This window comes from Molossus molossus, unplaced genomic scaffold (assembly GCF_014108415.1).
Source record: "Molossus molossus isolate mMolMol1 unplaced genomic scaffold, mMolMol1.p scaffold_m16_p_3, whole genome shotgun sequence".
NCBI classification, from domain to species: domain Eukaryota; kingdom Metazoa; phylum Chordata; class Mammalia; order Chiroptera; family Molossidae; genus Molossus; species Molossus molossus.
Window position 1 is genome coordinate 42,198,896 of NW_023425366.1, and position 21,513 is coordinate 42,220,408.

Consider the following 21,513-nt stretch of genomic DNA (forward strand, 5'->3'; position numbering starts at 1 on the left):
CTTCAGAAAACACTATTTTAAAGAATAGCTTAGGAGAGGTGAACTTTTTAATCATTTTTTATTGTCCATATGTTTAGTCAAATCCATCTTTTAATACAATCATTAAATTTCTTCTTAACAGTTATGATTTATTAAAGAGGCCTAGATATATAAACAGGGAAGTGGGAGCTGCAGACCTGGAAGCTTCCATGATCAGAAAGGGACTGAATGTCTTTTCCAAAGTCCATTTGTTAAGTCTGTTGTTCAGAGTGCAAGGTGTCCCCCGCCATTGCCCCCTGCAAAATAGCAAAGGAGCAATGCCTTGTTGGGTGCGGGGATGCTCAGCAAATCCATAAAGCCCATTCAAACAAGAGAACCAGTGTGCTAGTTTTCAAATTATGTGTATCAACTAATTTGTCTCCAAGTTTTATTACATTTAATTCATCCTCTTTGCAGTGTAAATTTTATTTTTGTGTAGATTGCTGGGGACTTACCTCTGAGCTCAAGGAGATTTCCCCAAGACTGTCCATAGCTTGTTATGAAGATAATCCTGGTCATGGATAAACTCAACTCTAAGTGGGAAATTGTCATTAATGTTTTAAGTTAGAAGTAATTATCTTTGAAAAATGTTTTCACCTGTCTGGTGTGGCTCAGTGAATTGAGCATTGTCCTATGCATGAAGAGGTTGCCAATTCGATTCACAGATTGTCAGTCAGGGCACATGCTCAGATTTTGAGCCCAATGTCCAGTGAGGGACATGCAGGAGGTGGCCAATCAATGTTCTCTCTTATCAATGTCTGTATCTCTCTCCCTCTCCTGTCCACTCTCTCTAAAATCAATAAAGAAAAGTTACTTAAAAAAAAACCAAGAAGCTCTTCGGCCCTCTTCGCCGCATCCTTGGCGTGGTTCCCTTCGCTCGGATCTGCCTGGGAGAATATCTGCCACCATGGTGAACTTCACAGTAGATCAGATCCGGGCCATCATGGACAAGAAGGCCAATATCCGGAACATGTCTGTGATCGCCCATGTGGACCATGGCAAGTCCACGCTGATGGACTCCTTGGTGTGTAAGGCCGGTATCATCCCCTCTGCTCGGGCGGGGGAGACCTGTTTCACTGACACCGGAAGGATGAGCAGGAGCGCTGTATCACCATCAAGTCAACAGCGATCTCCCTTTTCTATGAGCTCTCAGAGAATGACTTGAATGTCATCAAGCAGAGCAAGGATGGTTCTGGTTTCCTTATCAGTCTCATTGACTCCCCTGGGCGCGTGGACTTTTCCTCGGAGGTGACAGCTGCCCTCCCTGTCACTGATGGTGCCTTTGAGGTAGTGGACTGTGTATCGGGAGTGTGTGTGCAGACAGAGACAGTGCTGAGGCAGGTCATCACAGAGCGCATCAAGCCTGGGCTAATGATGAACAAGATGGACCGGGCTCTGCTTGAGCTGCAGCTGGAGCCTGAGGAGCTCTATCAGACTTTCCAGCGCATTGTGGAGAATGTCAGTGTCATCATCTCCACCTATGGAGAGGGGAACATCATGACTGACCCTGTCCTCGGGACTGTTGGCTTTGGGTCTGGTCTCCACAGTTGGGCCTTCACCCTGAAGCAGTTTGCAGAGATGTGTGTGGCCAAATTTGCTGCCAAGGGTGAGGGCCAGCTGGGGCCTGCTGAGTGGGCCAAGAAAGTAGAGGATATGATGAAGAAGCTGTGGGGTGACCAGTATTTTGATCCAGCCAACGGTAAATTCAGCAAGTCTGCCACCAGCCCTGATGGCAAGAAGCTGCCATGGACATTCTGCCAGCTTATCCTGGACCCCATCTTCAAGGTGTTTGACGCTATCATAAATTTCAAGAAAGAGGAAACGGAAAAACTGATTGAAAAACTGGACATCAAGTTGGACAGTGAAGATAAGGACAAAGAAGGCAAACCACTTCTGAAGGCTGTGATGTGCCGCTGGTTGCCCGCTGGCGATGCTCTGCTGCCAAAGATCACTATCCACCTGCCCTCCCCTGTGACAGCCCAGAAGTACCGCTGTGAGCTCCTGTAAGAGGGACATCCTGACGATGACGCAGCTATGGGCATTAAAACTGTGATCCCAAAGGACCCCTTATGATGTACATTTCCAAAATGGTGCCGACCTCTGACTAAGGCTGGTTCTATGCCTATGGCCGGGTCTTCTCAGGGCTGGTGTCCACTGGCCTGAAGGTCAGGATCATGGGGCCCAACTACACACCAAGGAAGAAGCCAATCCAGAGAACAATCTTGATGATGGGCTGTTATGTGGAGCCCATCGAGGATGTGCCTTGCGGGAACATGGTGGGCTTGGTGGGTGTGGGCCGGTTCCTGGTGAAAACGGGCACCATCACCACCTTCGAGCATGCCCACAACATGCGAGTGATGAAATTCAGTGTGAGCCCTGTTGTCAGGGTCACTGTGGAGGCCAAAAACCCGGCAGACCTGCCCAAGCTGGTGGAGGACTTAAAGTGGCTGCCAAGTCAGACCCCATGGTGCAGTGCGTCATTGAGGAGTCAGGGGAGCACATCATTGCTGGGGCTGGTGAGCTGCACCTGGAGATCGGCCTGAAGGACCTGGAGGAGGACACGCCTGCATTCCTATCAAGAAATCTGATCCTGTTGTCTCCTATTGTGAGACAGTCAGTGAGGAGTTGAATGTGCTCTGCCTAAGTCTCCTAATAAGCACAATCGACTGTACACGAAGGCACGGCCCTTCCCTGACGGCCTGGCTGAGGACATCGACAAGGGTGAAGTGTCTGCTCACCAGGAACTCAAGCAGCGGGCCCGATATCTGGCTGAGAAATACGAGTGGGATGTGTCTGAGGCCCGAAAGATCTGGTGCTTCGGGCCCGATGACACTGGGCCCAATATCTTCACCGACATCACCAAGGGTGTGCAGTACCTCAGCAAGATCAAGGATAGTGTTGTGGCTTCCTGTGGGCCACAAAGGAGGGGGAACTGTGTGAGGAGAACATGCGGGGTATACACTTCGATGTCCATGATGTATCACTGCACGCTGATGCTGTCCAACGTGGGGGTGGCCAGATCATCCCCACAGCTCGGCGCTGCCTCTACGCCAGTGTGCTGAATGCCCAGCCCCGGCTCGTGGAGCCCATCTACCTTGTGTAAATCCAGTGTTCAGAGCGAGTGGGTGGTGGCATCTACGGTGTCTTGAACAAGAAGCAGGGACACGTCTTTGAGGAGTCCCAGGTCGCTGGCACCCCCATGTTTGTTGTGAAGGCCTACCTGCCCGTCACTGAGTCCTTTGGTTTCATTGCTGACCTGAGATCCAACACAGGCGGCCAGGCCATCCCGCAGTGCATGTTTGACCACTGGCAGATCCTGCCCGGAGGCCCCTTTGACAACACCAGCCGCCCCAGCCAGGTGGCGGCCGAGACACGCAAGCGCAAAGGCCTGAAGGAAGGCATCCCAGCCCTGGACAACTTCCTGGACAAATCGTAGGTTGCCCTTGTCTGCAGCCTGCCATCCAGGTGCCGTCCCCTCACCGGCTCATGATCAACCACAGTAAGCCCTCATTCTCCACAACATCTCGAGGCTGTCCTGACAGCTCACCGCAGGTTCTGGGGCCACTCTGTGCCATCGCTCAACATGAACACTTGATGCTGTTTCTTTCGATATTTATTTCAAGATTTAAGAGGCAACAGAAATGCCCTGGCTGCAGGGACTTATTTGGCTGGTGGGGGGAGGTCGGATAGGACACCCAACACTTTTTTCCATTTCTGAGGAAAATTCAAATGTCCAAAAAAAAAAAAAGAATTAAATGCATTAAGATATTCATTTGGGTAAATGGCCTACAGTGGATTTTCCCCCAGAAAGGGGGAAGGAACAAGCAGCAGGTAGACATTTGTGTTTGGACAGAAGCTAGAAGGCAGGACATCTTGTGCCATGTCACCGTGAGCACCTCAAGCTGTATTAGTGCCATTGGAATAATACATTTGATTATGGTGGGAAAAAAACAAGAAAAATGATTTCAACAAAATATATTTGTATGCTCCCTTTCCCCATCGCTACTTTTCTTTTGAGGCGAAGGTGAACAGCCATATATATATTTAAATTAGGAAGCCTAAGCACGTTAAGGTCTCCAATGTATCCTGCTCTCCCACCTTGTCTGCCCACCCTGAAGTCAGCAGAGTGGAGAATCACATGTCCTTCTCTAACCTCAGCTCTTCTCTTAATTTTCTAACTGGAGCTTCAGCCTCTAGTTGTAGAGCTAGTAAGACACAAGCTATTGCAGAACCAAGGTCTGAGTGTTGTGACAGGCCTAAATGGGATGCTAAGAGATGGAATCCCTGGTAGAATAGAGCCACGAGGAAGGTGTTGTTGTGATTGGCTGTGAAATTGATGAACACCTGTGTTTTGACCCCTAACACAAAGGAAAGCAAAAACACAGTAGTAGCAGCCCCAGCCAGCAGGAAGCCCCTGATTCAGGAAACGCTCATGGTGAGAGAATATACTCCTGCTGAGTTTATTGATATGACTGCAGAGATCCAATAAAAGGCGAAGGAAAGTATCCAGACACGATTATATAGCTATGGGATACAGGGTGGTGGCATTTCTCTGACTGAGCAGGAGACAGAGAAAATAAGCATCATCAGCACTGCTTGGTGTGGAGGTGGGGGTGGGGTTCAAGGCACCCCTCACTGACTGGATTATTCTAGCCTGCAGGGAGGCTTGGCCCAATGATGGGGGAGCTCCCTGGGAATGTGGGACACTGGAAAGCTACAGAGGAAGTACCACAGATTTTTAGGGAGTTTAAAATGAGACAGACCATCTGTGCCCCTGTCTTTAAAAGCCTGATGGAGCTGCATTCACTGCAAGAATGAAAGCCGACATACTCCAGTCTATCCCCAGCATCTGGTGCGGGACACTGATACCCAGGCTGAGCCTAATCATGAAATAAGATGTTTATGATATTAGACAATCCATTGCTGATTGGGGGGAACTGACAAATCCAGGGAGTTGGTGTGAACTATGGGGAAAACCCAAGATAGAGAGGGAACTTGAAAAGCCAAAAGGCTATCCCAATGGGTTGTAAGGACACAATAAAAGGAACCCTGAAACAAGTGTGGTTTAACTTCATTGTTTCTAGGACCCCACCTAAAAAATAGACCAACAACCCAATGCTGTATTGGTTGACTGAGGAAAAACCTTAACACCTGAACAATAGTTCAGGCATATCCAACCTGCACCTCCCATCCCTAAAGCCCTGGCCTCAAGGATACGGTGCTATTGGGGATGGTGCTTTCCAAGCCCTGAATAAGAATGCAAGTAAAGACTGCCCCCAGGTGGGGGCCATTGGAGGCCTCAGGTTGATCTCACTTTAACTGGTCCCCTGAAATAAACTAAAGGTGATGGCTCTGGTTGACAGTGCAGCTGAATGTGCTCTGATACATGGTGACCCTCAGAAGTTTTCTGGTTCCCTCAGTGCCACTAATGGTTGTGGAGGACAAATGTTGTGGGCAGGAAGGTCCTTTTTACACTGCAAATTGGGCATTCTCCCCCATGAGAATATGAGATTTTTATCTTCCCCATACCAAAGAGCATAAGGGGCATTGATATTCTACAAGGTCAAACTCGGCACAACTCTGTCGGTGAATTCTGCCTCCTGGTTAGAGTAGTCAAACCAGTGCTGAAAGAAAACAGCAACTGGTAACCAGTAAGTCTTGGAAAAACATGGTATGATTGATAAACTATAAGCCTAAGAACATGAAGAGATGCAAGCCTTTATGGGACTTAGGGGTTCTGGTAGGCTTTTATTCCCCACCTGGCACAGTGACGTGGTCCCTTATATCCCCTGATAAAGAAAGGGAAAATAAGGGACTGGGGATCAGTTCTGTGGGAAGATAAAGTACTAGTGAAGGAGAATAAAACTCTGGGCATCTCCCACGTAGAGCTACCATTTGATTAGATATGTCTGTGACTCCGAAAAGTCTGGGTTGGGCACTATGGCAGAGACAACAGAAGGAGAGAGTACCCTTAAGATTTTGGTCCCAGCACTGGAAGGGAACAGAAACTCAACATACCCTCCCCCCCCTGCCCCTGTCATCTAATGCTGATAGGTTCTACCTAATAGTCTTAGCAGAACAGCAAATTGCACAGAAATATATATTGTTGGCTATTAATCTTCTGAAGTGGAGTCACTGGGTATTCTTTTACCTCTGTAGTTCAATGTTTGGGTCTTTAAAATTGTTGTAGTAAAATTTCTGCTTTAGTGTTTTTGCTCAGGTTTTAATCTGGAGTAAATTTATTGCTTGAATGAATTATAATATTGAGAACCTATCCTGTCTTTTTCTTTCTTTCTTTCTTTCTCCTTCCTTCCTCCTCCCTCCCTCCCTCCCTCCCTCCCTCCCTCCCTCCCTCCCTCCCTCCCTCCCTCCCTCCTCTCTCTCTCTCTCTCTCTCTCTCTTTCTTTCTTTCTTTTTCTCTCTCTTTCTTTCTTTCTTTCTTTCTTTCTTTCTTTCTTTCTTTCTTTCTTTCTTTCTTTCTTTCTTTCTTTCTTTCTTTTCTGCTTCTTAATAGGACAAAAGAAACATTTGGAGGCTTAATGTACTGGTTTTAATTTGGATAGAAAGTGAAAAACATGCTTATTTTATATGTAATATATTTAAGATTCATATAAGTATCCACTTATAAACTTGGCCAATTACTGAATATCTACTTTGTAGCAGGCATTGTGCTATATGTAAGGTTAAATACAATAAAAAAAGAAAAGGCTTAATTTTCCCTGTTGAAAATATGAGACTTCATCCTCGTTTTTCTTAGAGCATATACTTTCAAAAATTTGTAATTGTGTGCAAACCTTTTTAAAAGCCAAATAAACCCTTGCCATGTTTAAGACCCAGGAATGTCTTTCTCAAGGACCTGGAAGCCGTTTCTTTAAAATATAATCATCAAGACAGATAGTACCTCATCTCCCAGGCTCTGTGGGAGGTGGGAGCCTGACGTCAGTGGGTCCATTGCTCCAAGTTGCCAAACTGCCTTCTGTCATAAAGACATGGGAAGTTTATTTTTCCTTTGGCTAAAGCTAATTGGCAGGCACAGATGGCCACGCCAATTACCAGGTACATTTAGGATGAACTGTGCAGGACAGTGGTGCAGTCCAGTCATCTAACTTGAGGACTGGTTACTGTTCTTCTTAAGAAGGTGTGTAATGGGTTGTCTGTGCTTGACTATATAGAAGGGTAAGATTTCTTTCTGTCTTTGCAGTCTCTTAGCAGACTGATGCACATCATGTTCTGGCTTAATTTTTTTTTTTTCAGTAATAAAACATTTTTTTTTAATCCTCACCCAAGGATATACTTTTTTTGAGATAGAGAGACATTGACATGAGAAAGAAATATCGATCAGTTGCTTCCCATACATACTCCAACCAGGAATCGAACTCGCAACCTTTTGGTGTATGGGACAACACTCCAACCAACTAAGCCACCCAACCCGGGCAGTAATAAAACTTTCTATTGTACTTTTGTGAAATTTTTTCTGAGTTGGCAGGAAGTTTAGTTTTTTATTATATTTCTCCAATGTATGTTGGCTCTTTCTGCATGTGTTATGTAGTTTAACCCTTTGAGGTATGCATTTTTATGTCAATTCTTTAGAACAAGAAGCTTGAGTTCCAAGAAACTGAGTTACTAAAGTTCATATATGAACTTTGTAAGTGAAGACTAAGATTTAAACCTAATTTTCTGTGGCTCCACACTTTTTCATTTCACTGTACCACATTTCTCACAAATAGACATATTACTTATATTAAAAATATTTTTAGTTCTCAACCAAGGATATATATATATATATATATATATATATATATATATTCCTCACCCAAGGACATTTATCTTTAGATAGAGCTGGAGGGAGAGAAGGAGGAAGAGAGAGAGAGAGAAACATAGATGTGGGAGAGACACATCGATTGTTTGCCACTCACACAACTGGGGTGGGGACAAACTGCAACCGAGGTACAAACCCGGGACTCTCTGGTCTGCAGGCCGACGCTCTAACCACTGAACAAAACTGGCCAGGGCAACCAAGGATATTTTCCCACTGACTTTTAGATAGAGTGGGAGGGAGGGAGGGAGAGAGAGAGAGAAACATTGATGTGCAAGAGACACATCAACTGGTCGCCTCCCGTGTGATCCTGACCAAGGATGAGGATCAAACCTGCAACCCAGGCATGTGTCCTTGACTGGAAATTGAACCCGCAACCCTTTGGTGTGGGGGCTGATGCTCTACCTGCCAAGCAAAACCAGCCATGGCCACATTATGTATTTGCCTGTCATCATATGGCATTCATAACACTGACTTGTTATTGTTGTTGATAGGAGAATAATCAAGGTATACTCACTAGTACATTTTTTCAGTTGACCCAGGGGCCTGGTCTCTGAGTGACTGTAATTCTCTTCATTGACACTTGAGCAATAGCTGTGGCAGGACTACAGTACTGTTATGTCTGGAGGTGACTGGAGTACTCATCTCCAAAAGAGTGATTTTGAGCCTTTATTGATAGTACCTAGAGCCCAAATCACCACAAACATTTGGAATACTACCTGTTAAACTAATATCTTATCTCAGTTAAAAAAAAACTCCCCCCTCACCTTCACCTACTTTAGTAACGCAAACAAACCAAACTGGTTACCTGGCTTTTTCGTGTGTGCGCAAGTTCACCATTCAAATCTTGGTATCACATTGGAAATACTCACAAAAGTCAAAATATAATTTTCTGACTAAAGAAATCCTTGTAAGAACTAAACACTAATGTTTATGAAGAAATGAATTGTTATACATAATTGATTTTAAATTATGCATAATTGATTTTAAATTATACATCATTGATTTTAAATGTTACATAATTGACTTAAAATTATTATGCCAGTACCTGCATTTTTATATTTTTTTCTGCTTGTCCCTAAACATTTCTCTTTATGAAACAATTAAAACTATTTTTCAAAGGTGTGTGTTATTAGGTTCATACAAATTTAGAATGTTGAAATGTGTTAGCTGTTGCTTGCAGTTTTCAAAAAGTCCTACCAGAGAGGTAAACTGTTAGAGCCAACTATTCCTCAGAGATGGTGAAGGCATCATCCTCTGAGGCATGTCTCAGGTGAGGTCACACAGGTGTCCAGGCAGGGGAACCTTGTTCTTGGTCAAGAAGGAGGGGTCTATTCCCACTGGCCTGGAAGTTCAAATGTCTCAGGATCCTTCGCGCAAATGCATCTTTCCCAGGTGTTAGGGTCCCACTCTTTATTAGGACACTGGTTTTGAGGCAGGAGTCCCACTGAGGTGGTGGGTTCAGTCTCCTTGCAGGTGTGCCACCTGAACCATTGAGGCCGCAGTCTGCTTATCACCCCCTTGGACCTGCAGAGTCTCCAGTGCTGCCAAGGAGGCTTCCCAACTTTGACAGCATGCCTTGAATTGAGCTGAAGACCCAAACCTATATTTTTTCTTAAAAACAACAACAACAACAAAACCCCCAGACCTTCTAAAAGCAATTTGCCAAAAGTAGCCAATCCTATAGGAGGGAAAGCCTATCTCAGGTAGCATCATTGGGCTGATTACTGTCATAGGAAACAGGCCCAGTTCTGCCAGGGACCCTTTGAAAAATGGTGTCGATTTTACCTCAGAATTTTCTAATTCAAAAATAGGAGAGGTTATTTATCCAAGAGCCCCTCTATTACTTTTCTATTGTTACCATAACACATTACCACAAACTAGCAGCTTAAAACAACACCCACTTATTACCTCACAGTCTGTGGGCTCAGAAATCAAGGTGTAGGCAGGGCTGTACCCTTTGGGGGGGAGGGGGAATGTGGTGCTGGGGAGATGCATTTCCTTGTTTGTTCAGGTTGCTGGCAGAATTCAGTTCTTGCTTTTTATGTTCAGAGGATCCAAATTTCCACCCAATATCATTTTCCTTCTCTCCTGAAGAATTTCCTCTCGCATTCCTTATTGTGCCATTATACTGGCAATGCGTTGTCTCCGTTTCCTTTTATCTGAATATATCTTTAATTTGAATTCATTCTTGAAGAAAAATATCCTATTTAGGAAAACTATATTCTGAAACCCTAGTTTGACATTTTAAAAAATATAATTTCCAGCACTATAAAGAGATTTTCTCACTCTTCAGGATTTGATGAGAAACCATCCATTCATTCAATCAGTGGTCCTTGCATGTAATGTTTTCTTTTTTTATTGCTTTCAAAAGTTGCTTCTTATCTTTGGCTTTATTATTCTGACTATGATGAGCCTCATCACACATTCTTTGTGTTCATTCTGCTTATGTTTGTTTAGTATCTTCTTTGAAAATTTTTATATCTCATCAAATTGGGAAATTTTTAACTGTTTTTTTTTTTTTTTTTCCCCAAATATTTTTCTGCCCCGTTCTTTTTCTCTTCTCGTTCTGGTACTTCAATTACATGTATATTAGACCATTTGATATCATCTAATTCGTTCTTGAGATTCGTTTTTACCTCCAATCTTTTAACTGTGTTCTTTGCCTTGGATAGTTTCCTATTTCTGTACTGATATTTTCATTGACCAGAAAATGTGTCCCCCCCACCCCCTTATTTGGTGATAATTAAAAGAGCTATTTTAAAATTCTTGTATTTTAGATCCAGCATTTGTTCATCTCTGGGTCAAAGTTGATTGATTTTCTTCTACTCTGACAATACATTCTATTTTCTTGGTTTCTTTTGTTGGATAATTCTGGATTATAGTCAAGATGTGCTGAATGTTAAGTTGTAGAGATTCTGGATTCTGTTATTTTCCTGTGTTACTTCCTTTTTCAGCAGGTAATCAGCTTGGCTAGATTTGAACTATAGGCTGTGTTGCATTGGGTACAAGATCTGGTTTTGATTCAGATCTTTTGTCTTTAGTTCACCTGCTTTGAGTCTATTCTGCTTGGAGCATGTTCAGGGTCATTTGGAGATGGGGATAGAAGACTTAGGGGAACACTTTGTGATTTTTATCATGTCAGAACTCCCAGGATTTCCTCGGTGTTTGACACTGTCTGCCTTCACTTGGCTGGTACCCAGACCAGAAAGAGGACCGATTTCTCTGGGTGAGCCTTTCTCACCGCTGTGTACCATGGTGCTGCACTTAGTCCCTGGTTACAGGCCATGAGAGTGGGAACGTACTTGTGGAGCAAACCGTCTTCCCTACTCCGAGAGTGGATACTTTCCACCAGTCTCTGTTCTTCTCATCCTCTAGTATTTTCAGATAGTTGCTTTTTGTATCATGACTGGGTTTTATAGTTGTCTGCAGAGAGGTCCATCTGGTAGATTAAGTAAACTTAGAAGTAGAAGTTCCAATATAATCTGGGCCTGGGCTGTGAAGGATTTAGTGGTCATCATTTGCTTCCTTTTATTTGTCTCCCAGGAAGAGACAGTATTCTCAGGGGCATGGGCTCTTCACATACCTTGTGATCCTTTTATACAAAAAGGATACCAGCACCAAATGTTAGTGGGTTTACTTGAGACTGAGGCACAACTTCTACAAGTACATAAATATTCCGGCTCATATTTTCTTCATCTGCTTCATAGTAAGAAGCTAGTCCTCATTTATTCATTTATTCAAGCCCTCATTTATCAATATTGAGTGTCAGCTAAGTGCCTGGCTAGGGCTATACTTTGGGTTGTGACAGTGAACAATACACAGGATCTCTGCTATTATAGAGTTTATGTTATATCAGGAAAGACATTTTAATAAAATATGATACGAGATATGATAGGAAGAGTACAGGATGTTAAAGAAGCCCACTTAAAGGACTTGTAATTTGGGCCATGTGTAGTGATGACTCTGTCCTGAAGTGATGTTCAAGTTGATACATGAAAGGTAACTTGAAACTATCCAAGTGAAAGAGAAGAGGAAATGAAGAATAGCACATGAGATAGACCACTGTGTGCAGGCCCTCAGAGAAGTAAAAATATGTAAGACTCAAGGATATAAAAGAAATTCAGAGGAGCTATACATTACTGAGTGTGAGGGAAAAGGTGGTGACATATGTGGGGTTAAGAGGACTGGGGGGCAGGGGACAGGCCATATTGTATCATGGGAGCTGTGTGTGCTGGATTTCTTCCAGATCTAATATGTCTCCTGCTCCCTGCACTGAAGGCCAACATGCATGGATCCTATTAGTGGTTCCAGTGCCTCTAATTTCCGGTTTTGTTCTGCCAATGAGGATTCCAGAAGTAGACTGGAAGGAGGAAGGAGAGTGAAATTAGTGTGTTCATTTCCCTACTGTCCTTCTTATGAAACCACTTTGAAGTAGCTTTGTTCCATAGCTCAAAGTCCCTCCTAGTCTCAAGGAGGCTACTCCCACCCAATTTTCTCCTCTTCTCTTTTCAGCGTAGAGATAACAATAATCCCAGACTGCTGCACTACATGCAAAGTTAGAAATGCAGAACTGCTATGGGTATTGTTAAATAAGGGAGTCATTATGAGAATAAGACTTTTGCCCTGGCCGGTTTGGCTCAGCAGTTAGAGCATTGGCCCATGGACCAAAGAGTCTCGGGTTCGATTCCAGTCAAGGGCATGTACCTTGATTGTGGTTCAGTCCAGGCCCTGGTCAGGGTCATGTAGGAGGCAGCCAATGGATGTATCTCTCTTACATTGATGTTTCTTTCTCTCCCTCTCTCTCCCTCCCACTCTGACTGAAGATGGATAGAAAAATACAATAGTTCCTCAGGTTTTTTTTTTTTCCCCAATATTATGTCCTTCCTCCGAACTCCCAGGTGTCATCATTCCCCTAATCTTATTCCCCTATGGCTGTTTTTCCAATCCCAAAACAAAACTTTTCTTCTTTCTGTTGGGTGGGTACTTTTTTTGTTGTTGTATTATCTATTCTTTCAAAAGTAATATTTATAAAACTCGATGAGACAAATTTGGGGCTTCAATATGTAAAGGGGAGACTTTCTTCCTTGACATGGCCTATCTATCAAGACTACTGGAGATCACTGTGGGTTGAGAAAATCAAATTTGCAACCAAAAGCTGAGCATTACTGTCTGTTTTAAGGTATGTCAGTCTTTGCACTGAAACAAAGATTGTACTTAGGTCAATGGATGAGGTTTCCAAAAGGCAAGGGGAATAAAATAATATAAGAGTTTGATGTATAAAAATGAACAGAATTGGCTACTGATTTAGGATGATGGTTGTAATCTGTCATTTAGTAATACAGATCACAGACAAGTGGAAATTTATAGAGAATTATAGAGTTGAAGTGATGGATAAATTTGTTCTTATCTCTATAGATTTTTGGTATCTATAACACCCAGTATTACATATTTTATTTAAATTTAAATATCTTCTTTTCTACTGGATTCCATCAAATCACCTTTCATTTTGTTCTCCAGCTCACATGAAATGGAGACAGTAGAAGTTTTAATGTCATATTTTGATATTGCCTGACACTGAGCTCTCCCCTTGGACTAGAAGAAAGTATTTACTTTGTATTAGTTTTTTTCTTGCAGTTCTTTATAAAAATTAAATGTATTGAGGTAATGTTGGTTAATAACATTATATAAATTTAAGGTGTGCTGCGCACACTTTCCTCACTTATTTCGAAACTTTGATACGAAGGCTGGTTTGTTCAGGAGGAAGTGTGTGCTCTCCTTTTTGACTTGCCATTCACACTGCACGCAGACCAAAGGCTGAGGGAAGGGGAGACAGGCAGTGAGCGGTACTGGATTCTGAAACCATTAGCCTGTAGATAGTATTCCTTCTCCCTCTGACTTTCAAGTTTTTTTCCTGTTTACATTGAATGATTGTGGAGGTTTATTGGTCCTTTGGTCACTCCAGAATTCAATCAAATTGAAAAACATTTAAATATAACAAATACATATGAATGAACACAGCTAAGAGGTGGAAGGAGGCTGGAGGAAGGCCATTTCATTTTGGAAGAAGTAAGGTTCCCTAGAGTATTAAAAATTATTGTGAAGACTCTGGCAGGCTGCCCACTTGATCTTTGTGGTTCTTACATAAGTTAGCCAAGACTCATTTTCTGAAGGCTTGCTGAGAAAGAGGTGTCTTTAAAGCAACAGGTCTTTATTACTTAGAGGGGGAGCTCTAATGGCTCAGAAAGGAATAAAGAGACATTGGAAGCTTCAGCTGAGTTATGTGTTGAGCCTGGTGCTGTCCAGGGGCTGGTTTAGCAGTGATAAAAGATGTTTTCCCCCGATGTGCTTACCCAAGGAAAAGATTGCCTACTGTGACTATTCTTTTCATTGGCTTGTCTCAGAAAAACATTATTTTCATCTGTGTAACGCTTTGTTTGTCCCCAAATTATTTCTTAAAAAAAAAAAAAGTAGATTTTCAAAACTTAGGAAACCTAAGAGAAAAATTAAAGCCAGTGTTTTATAGAAAAAATATAGGACAATAAGAAGGTAAGTGTTAGGAAGTGTAAGAGAGGACTTTGATGAGCAGCTAGAGTGAGCCACTTGGTACAGAAATATATTGAAATATTATCGAAATCACAGTTCTAAGATTACCTTGAGATTATACAATTAACTTTTCTTCAGGTTAGAGCACATCTATTTTAAATATAGGAAACAGTCCATTACACTGGATGAAGATAAGAGATTAATGCCACCTCTGAAGTAGTTGATTGAAAAAACTATCAAAATTGCTTTACTTTTTCATGTTCATGCCATTTAATAAAAATATCAACAACACATCAGCACTACATTGGATAGAGTGGGTTGGAGAGAGGGTTGAATGTCCTCCCTTCTTGGCCATGTGTCTGCCACGGCAGCCTATGCTTGAGGATCCACTTTGACAATTATGGGTGGCAGTTGCCTGCATGATGAATAATGCCATGATATTCAGCAAGAAAGCAACACTTGAAATCCACCTGGTTTCATAGATGGGAATGTATTCCATCATTGTTGCCTCTTACTTAAGTGGCTTTTTCATATTTGTAGACAGGTATGACATCCGCATTAATTATGTTTAGATCCCACTAGCAACACATCGTTTTATACTAGTTGACTGGGAGAAAATATTTTCAAATTCCAAAACGTGTCTTGTCTTTCAATTGCATTAAGCAATTGAGGAACAATGTTGCTTTCCACATAGACCTTTTTTTTTCAATTTCAATGATCTATGATTCATTTAAAAACCAATGTTTATGTGCTTTGTTCATTATTTTACGGAAGCACAGATTTCTCTTTCTCTCTCTCTCTCTCTTTCTCTCTCTTTCTTTCTCTCTCTCTCTCTCTCTCTCTTTCTTCCTTCTTTCTTTCTTTCTTTCTTTCTTTCTTTCTTTCTTTCTTTCTTTCTTTCTTTCTTTCATTTTATTTATTAATTTGTTTTTGTTACAAATGTTTCTCATTTTTCCCCCATTGACACTCCCCTCCCCTTCCCCTCCACCTCATCCCCGGCTTTGTTGTCTATGTTCATTGGTCATGCATACATGCATGTAAGTTCTGTGATTTATCTCTTCTCCCCTCAACATTCACTCCTCTGAGGCTTGTCAATCTATACCCCACCTCTATGTCTCTGGGTGAATTTTTTTTTTTTTGGTATATGCCCCTAGTGGGAACCAAACCTGGGACTCTCTGGTCCATAGGCCGATGTTCCAACTGCTGAGCCAAACCGGCCAGGGCTCTGGGTTAATTTTGTTCAGCAATTTGTTTAGTTAATTATATTCCACAAATAAGTGAGATCATGTGATATTTGTCTTTCTCTGCTTGGCTTGTTTCACTCAGCATAATACTCTCCAGGTCCTTCCATGCCATCTCAAAAGATAAGAGGTCTTTCTTTCTTACAGCTGCATAGTATTCCATTGTGTACATGTACCACAGCTTTTTTATCCACTCATCTACTGATGGATACTTGGGTTGTTTCCAGATCTTAGCTATTGTAAATAGTGCTGCTATGAACATAGGGGTACATATATTCTTTCTGATTGGTGTTTCAGGTTTATTAGGGTATATTCTTAGAAGTGGGATCACTGGGTCAAATGGCAGTTCAAGTTTTAAATTTTTGAGGTAACACCATATTGTTTTCCATAATGGCTGCACCAGTCTGAATTCCCACCAGCAGTGTACTAGAGTCCCCTTTTCTCCACACCCTGCCAACACTTGTTGTTTGATGATTTGTTGATGGTGGCCATTCTGACAGGTGTGAGGTGATACCTCATAGTCTTTTTAATTTGCATCTCTCTGATGATTAGCAATGAGCATTTCTTCATATGTCTCTTAGCCATTTGTATGTCCTTTTTGGAGAGGTGTCTATTAAGTTCCTCTGCCCATTTTTTAATTGGGTTCTTTGTCTTCATTTTGTTGAGTTGTATGAGCACTCTATATATTTTGGAAATTAACCCCTTATCTGATGCATCATTGGTGATTATGGTCTCCCATATAGTGGGATCCCTTTCCGTTCTGATGGTTATTTCTTTTGCTGTGCAGAAGCTTTAGTTTGATGTAGTCCCATGTGTTCATTTTTTCCTTTGTTCCTCTTGCCTTAGGTGTTGTATCAGTGAAAATTCTGCTGCATATGATGTCTAAGATTTTGTTGCCTACATTTTCTTCTAGAATTTTCATGGATTCACGCACTACATTTAAGTCTTTTATCCATTTTGAGTTTATTCTCCTGTATGGTGTAAGTTGGTGTTCTAACTTCATTTTTTTTCAAGTAGCTGTCCAATTTTCCCAACACCATTCATTGAAGAGACTACACCTAGACATTTTTTAATACATGCATAAAATTTTCAAAATTACAATAGTGTCCTGGAGTTCTACCACATGCTTGACGCCATGTTTTATCTGTGTTTAGAAAGTAAAATTTGCCCTTTAAGGACAAAAGAAAAATTTTCCCAGTGTGAAGAAAGCAATAGACATTTAGGGGCCAGAAGAGCACCAGAAAGGAAGCTGTGTGGGGTTGAGCATGTTTTCTGGACAGTTCTGATTTGCAGGCTTTTCAGTTGCTGATTAATTAGAAGTCCTGTGGAGATTGGAAACATTGCCTGACATACTATTAAAGCTAATTTGTTTATGTTAAGGAAATAAAGAATAATTATAGACAAAGCTAACAGAAACAGCCATTACCCGCTTAATTAAATGCTTTTTGTGACATTTTGCAAATGATTTGTCAATTGGTCCTGTGCTGATAGAAGTGGCTGCTGTGGTTAGTTGACTATTACATTGTTCTTTACTGTTGTTGCAGTTATTGTGTAAACACATAATTCTAGAAAAAGATGTGCTTTTTTCTGAGGGAAAGTTCATGTATTCCCTTATTTACTAACTCTCTTTTCTGCTTAAACAATCATATAGACATCATATCCCTTCTTGTATTCTTCTCAGGTTGGGGAATGTGCTTCAATATAGTAGTTAGGTTGTTTATCAACTATGTTCACTCGGTCCCCTGGCCCTTCATTTAATTTTTAAGATAGAGTGGAAAGGAGGGAGAGAGAGTGAGAAACATCAATGTGAGAGAGACACATCAATTGGCTGCCTCCTGCATGACCCCGACTGGGGCCGGGGCTCAAACCTGCAACCCAAGTACATGCCCTTGACTGGGAATCAAACCCATGACTTTTTGGTCCCACACTCTAACTGCTGAGCCAAAATGACCAGGGCATATTTTAATACTAAATATACTCTGAATCAATTAAACTGCTTCAGGCCTTAATGATCAGAGGTTGTTCAAGATATATCTACTAATTAAATACTCTCTTTCATGGCTTCTGGTTTACTTGTGGTTGCTGTTGCCACTGGTTTCTGTGTACTGACCCCTCTAGGTATGTATTTGAGATATGTCAGCTGTCACCAACTTCTGATTACCTCTAAAATTTGTCCTCTTAAACCCCCCAACATAAGAACTGTTACTGGTAAAGTTAGACACCTTGGACTCTTTTGGGCAAATCTGTCATGCCAATTCACTTCAGATGCTACTGGTCATAGAGAAATTGGCTGCCTGTAGACAAGTCCCAGATTTCTGTTTTACTCTGCTCTGGCTAGGATGGCTGGAAACTCTGAAAATGCACATAGAGCATAATGGACTCTTAATAGACTCTTTCTTGATATGCACAGAAATGTATAATCCAGAATCATAAATAACAGTGGTCATGATTTAATGTTTGCCATATGTAGGATCCTGAACTGAGTGCCTCATACATCTTGAAACGTAACAGTGCCAGGACAAAGTATTATATAAACAAGTTTAAACAATATGCTCAATGGTATAATTCAGTAAGCCACAGAGCTGGGATGTACATTCTAGGTAACTGTAGTATGAGCTCCTTGCATACTGCACTCTACTGTACCAGAGCTTATGGGAAAGACTAGAGCTAAGAGGAGTGGCTATGCTTTTGCTACCAATTTTCTACATATGTCATTCAAATTCCTTTAATACCTAAGTTTCTCATCTGAAAGAGTTTGCTGTGATCAGGCAATGATACTATTCTTTTAAAACAGAATCTGTATGAAAGATTTATGTAACGCTCCTAATAATTATTGGCAGAAAAAGACCCTCAGTACATTATTCCTATTGGGTTGTTAATCTACTACCTGTAAGTAAAATTCCATGATGCAAAGATTAGTTACTTTCCAAAGGCAAATCACAAATGTAACCATTCCCATTGAAATGCTCTCACTTCCAGTGGCTCATTATTATTTATCATTGGTTATTTCTCTTCCTCCTTTCTTTTCAAGGAAGGTCCTTTAGGCATAAACAGTTAACTTGTGTGTCTCTCCCTATAATGACACATCTCTGGGGTAAAGGAAGAGGGACTTGATACACAAAAGGACATCATCCTTAAGTATGACCTCAAATAGAAATGTAAAACAAGCTGATTTTTGTCACAAGAAAGTAAATCATTAAGTCTTCATTCTTCCAGCCAGTATTGAATAGCTACTTGCCACGAGCTGGATGGTGGGGGCATTAAGACACATGTGTAGCCCTGGTTGGTTTGGCTCAGCGGTTAGAGCATCGGCCCGCAGACCAGAGAGGCCCAGGTTTGGTTCCCACTAAGGGCACGTACCTTGGTTGCAGTTTGTCCCCGGCCCCGGTTAGGATCATGTGGGTAGTGAACACTTGATGTGTCTCTCACATTGATGTTTTTCTCTCTCTCTTCCTCCCTTTCTCCCTCTTGCTCTAGCTGAAGATAAATGCAAAAATGTCCTTGGGTGAGGATTAAAAAAAAAAGACACATGTGTAATCTGTTGTTGTGAAATCTTACTGAATTCTAATGAGATGATTCTCAGCTTGCCTTAAAAAATGTTATTATTTCTAGACCATCATTTTTATATATTGTCCAATATATTAAACTCCTCACAAGAGATTCACAAATGGAAAGTTCCACAAAATATAGTATACGAGGGGTGATCTGTAGCATCTTTTCCCATCAGCCACAAGAAAAAACTGGGCAGTAAATATGTTCATATAAAAAACAAGAAAGTATATAATAAAAAAAAGTAAGAACCATGGACAGCAAATGCTGACTTGGGTATTTTTTTAATCTTCACCTGAGGATACTTTTCCATTGATTTTTCAGATAGAGGGGGTGGAGGGGGAGGGAGAGAGAGAGATTTGTTGCCTTCCAGGGCTGGGGATTGAACTGCAACTGAGGCACAAACCCTTGACCAGAATCAAACCCACAGTTTTTGGTCCACAGGCCTACATTCTAACCACTGAGTCAAACCGGCCAGGGCTGACTTGGGTGTTTTTGCATTTTGAGACTATAGATAATTCACATACATGGGCATATTTTCTAATTATTTATGCTTCCAGTTTCAAGGGGTTAGCCTTTTATAAAAGGGAAATAATTAAAGCGCAAGGAACTAGTCAATATATTCATCCAAGCATTATAAGACTTTAGAATACATTAAGAAGTAACACTTCAACTTTAAGGTATTACTGCCTTTCTATTTAAAACATGAGCTATTAAAAAAAAGATGCCCAGGGAAATATTTTTCTTTTCCTTAAAGAAATTCTGCTTCTTGTCTGCAAAAAGTGCATTTTGGATTTGACAACAAGACTTGAATTAGTTGTTTCTACTTATTAAAATGAAAAACTGATTCAAATCTTGGTTTGCATCAAATAATCCAATATGTTTCATTTAGCTAGGACTGAGATTTATGTCGGTGGGAACACTTTGAAAAGGGTGGTTCTGATTAGGCCCTAAGAGGAAAAGCACTTCGGATCTGTGTGTGTTATGTTCACACTTGCACTTAAATTTGCATTTATATTAAAATTCATAGGCTCCCATGTTCTTCTTGGTTCTTAAAATGCAAGGGATTTTAATTATGGCAGCTCTCTTGTTACATAGATATCTGAAGCAAAAGTAAAGGTACAGAAGCACGTTAAGTTGAGACAGTCACTTTCGAGCTCTGGACAGGTGAATATACCAGAAGGAGAAATAAAATGCCACCATGTCCAGCCACACACAACACTCCATGTTCCTGGCTCCCACAGAAAACAAAGGGGTAGAGGAATTCTCTCTGTAATGGAGACCATGTCTCCCTTTCATGTCAGTTCGAAAGCCTTATTATATTTATGCCCAGCATCTGTGGTCATCAATGAAAAGAGACAACTTTTTGCTTAGCAATCACTACTGAATTGGTACTTTAAGAAAATAACTCCTATACAGAAGATGCTATATTGAGAAATGGGCTCTGAACTCATGGGACTTACAATGTAGCGAAGAAGATAAGATAGGTTGACATTAATTACAAATAGCAGATGCTAATTAATGAATAGTTAGCTTTGACCAGTGGGTCCCCAGTGTAACTGTTATCAGGGGCATCAGAAAAGGTTCTTCTTGCCTCTTTTCTTTTTTCTTTCCTTTATAAAAATTTAAATACAGATTTTAACCAGATGGTGATTGGCTTCAGGGACCTGTGTTTTGTAAAAGCTCACAAGGCGACTCCAGTCAGCTATATTTTGTTTTTAATTTTTTTTCTATATTGATTTTTAGAGAGAGAAGAAGGGAGAGGGAGGGGGAAATAGAAACATTGATTATCAAGAACATCGATTAGCTGCCTCCTGCATGCCCCCCACTGGGGATTGAGCCCACAGCCTGGGAATGTAATGGAGACCATGTCTCCCTTTCATGTCAGTTCGAAAGCCTTATTATATTTATGCCCAGCAACTGTGGTCATCAATGAAAAGAGACAACTTGGACCAGGAATCGAACCAACAACCTTTTGGTGCATGGGTCGATGCTCAACCACTGAGCCACACTGGCAGGCTGATTGTCAGCCATTTTTGAGAAACACTGGCCTATGACAACAATTAGCACAGGAGGGCTCATTGTGGAAAAGAGTGTGTAGAAAAACCATCATTTGGAAAATAGCATTTGAAATTCTCCGTGAAGTATAAATAGATATGGTTAACCAGGCAGCAAGAGGTGGCCAAAGGGTGGGGAAAAGAGAGACACCTGCAATTATGTCACTATTAAAATTAAAAAAAGAAAAAATGTTCTTTCCATTTCTTTCTCTCTCTCTCTCTCTTTTTTTTTTAGATGGAGAAAAAGAAGAGGAAAAGATAAAAAGCTGAAGGAATGGGAGTTATA

The 21,513-nt window shown here is 41.4% G+C and overlaps 1 pseudogene; it reads left to right on the forward strand.

The window, feature by feature from the left end:
* The first annotated feature begins 921 nt into the window (after window positions 1-921).
* On the forward strand, window positions 922-3,517 carry LOC118642349 (annotated as a pseudogene).
* Window positions 3,518-21,513: the final 17,996 nt, after the last annotated feature.